Source organism: Serinus canaria, chromosome 9, assembly GCF_022539315.1.
Source record: "Serinus canaria isolate serCan28SL12 chromosome 9, serCan2020, whole genome shotgun sequence".
Lineage (NCBI taxonomy): Eukaryota > Metazoa > Chordata > Aves > Passeriformes > Fringillidae > Serinus > Serinus canaria.
The window spans coordinates 8,277,342-8,279,816 of NC_066323.1; positions in this window are offsets into that span (position 1 = coordinate 8,277,342).

Genomic DNA, 2,475 nt, shown 5'->3' on the forward strand with positions numbered 1-2,475 from the left:
GGAGCATCCTCCCCCAGCCCGCGCACCCCCGCTGCCTGCTCCAATTTCTCATCCTATTCTGAAATAAATTCCTTTCGGGCTGAAATTTGCCAGGCATGGCTTGGCTCCAAGGGGAATTCTTGGAGAAAGTTTAAGTAAAATTGGTTCAGCCATTTTTGAGTTATTCAAGTGTGAATAAGCAATTTCCCCATGTGCTCCGTTCAGAAATTTTGTGCTTGGGTAACTCAGACCTCTGGAATTGCAGAATAAACGAGGTTTCTGCATCTCACTAAGCCGGCAGGGAGGGGATTTCCCGAGAGTGACTTCACAGGGAGACAGCAAATCTTCCCTCCCTGAACCTGGCCTTTGGTTAAGATTCTCAGCATCTCCATCAGCCTCTAGCCCTCTCCTTCCCCACTGATGCTGAATTATACCCCCATGCATGTGTTAACGATGCCAGCTTCATCACTCACTTCTTTGCTGCTTATCTCCTTGAGTGACAGCATGTCCAAACCAACAACTTCTGCTTCTTTGCTCAAACTTTGGCTTTTTCCACGAGTGCAATCTCCTTACTGGTGCTTTGCTTCCCAGCCACTTCCCTTTACCTGGAGAGAGCAATGCCCCACTTGCTGCATCTCCTGTCCCTCACAGAGATTTATCACAGTCATATGCTCAGTCTTAAATCAGCACCCCAGCTCTCTTGGGCATGACTTTTCCTTCAGGAACCATGCCCAGTGGTGCTGGGGCACTATGGTAATCCTCAGGGCACAGCATTCTGGTGAGATTCCCTGCAGCTCCCAGAGGATGCCAGCATTCCTGCAGTAGGAGTCAGTCATCTCCAAATTTTCAGCTGCCCAGGCAGAGTTCAGGTCTGTGCCTCTCTGGCCAGGACTTGGGAAGCCAAATCCTTCCAGGACATGGAAGGAAAATGCCTGTCCACAGCCCTGGTGGAGTGTGCAGCAGAAGGAAGAGGGGATATGGATGTGCTTTGTGTCTGTCCTCACAGAGGAGAGGTCAACCACAGCAAGCCCTGATAACCTCCCAAATTCCTGCTCCTGCCAGCAGCCATGGGGAACGTGGTTGGGAGTGTGGTCCTGCAGCCTCCCTGCTGCACCAGTGCAGGGCCAGGACTGGGGCTGCACGGCAAGGGAGTTTCTGGGGCAGGTTTCTGGGGCAGGAGCACTGTGGGGAGGTGCCACTTGCAGATGGCAGGTGTCTGCGGGGACAACCCAGATGGCTCTGCCAGGGGGACAAGGCTGCCCAGGGTGGAGCAACCAGCCATGCACCCCACTGCCCCTGGGCCTGCTGGAGTTCCAGCCACTCCCAGGGACCAGGGGCATCAGCATTCCCCAACATTATGGACTTGCGGGATTTTGCTAAGCCCAAGTGAAACCTCCCCAGGTATCTGAGGGGCAGATGCAGCACAGAGGGCCAGGACACGTGGCAGCCCGTGTCCCACACCCATCATGGCAGAGATGTGTATGTCCTGAAGGACGTGGAAGTGCCATCTTCAGCTACCAGGACAGTGTGTGTGGATACACCATCCAGAAGGAGCAGTTTGTCGCAGACAGGGCCCCAGAACCTTCCCATAGCAGAGTCAAGACAGAGGGGAAAGAAGACTGAGGCACCCACTGGCTTGTAAACTGTGGCTGCATGCGTGGTAACCAGCGCCTTCTCCCACCAGGAATGTGATGGACAAGGCACTGTGTGGGTAGGGGTAGGGGTCCTGGGAGAGTCACTTTAGGGTGCTCTCTGCATGTTTTCGGCTTAGCCGGATCACAGCATTCATCCCTGTCTGTGTGGTGGGAATTGTGCCAGTGGGGTGAGGAGGCTTATGATACAGTGAGATGGAATGAGTGAAATAGGTTGGGATGTATGGGATGAGCTGAGGGAGAATGGGATGAGATGGGTTGGCCGAGGGTGGGATGCATGAGAGACGGGATGGGATGGTAGAGAATGGGATGGCAACGGGTGGCACAGGTAAACCAGGCTGCCAGTAGTGTGGCACGGAGGTGCTCACAGTCCCCTCATCGCACACTCTACCAGGCTCATGCACTCCCCCGCACCCGGAGGGGCGGGGGACAGGGCAGCGCGGGCCGAGGGTCTGAGGGGCAGGCCGGGAGCGCGGCCCCTTTAAGAGCCCAGTTCCGCGGGCGGCCGCTGGGTGGGGCGCGCTCCCCGCCCTGCGCCTCCCGCGCCAGGGGGCGGGGCCACAGGGGGCGCGCCAGGCAGTGCCCGCCCCCTCCGATTCATCTTTCCGCGGAGGCTCCGCCCTCCATCGCCGCACGGCCCAATCGGCGCCGCGCTCGCCGTCGCCAGGGGCGCCGGGTTGCCAGGGGCGGGGTGATTGGCGGGCGGGCCCCGCCCCGCTCGGCTCAGCAGCGGCGGCGGCGGCGGCGGCGCCAGAGCGCGAGCGTGGCGCGGCGGCGAGAGGAGCCGCGCGTGGCGCCGAGCTCGGGACTGCCCGGCGGGGCCGCCCGCACCGCCCCCGCTATG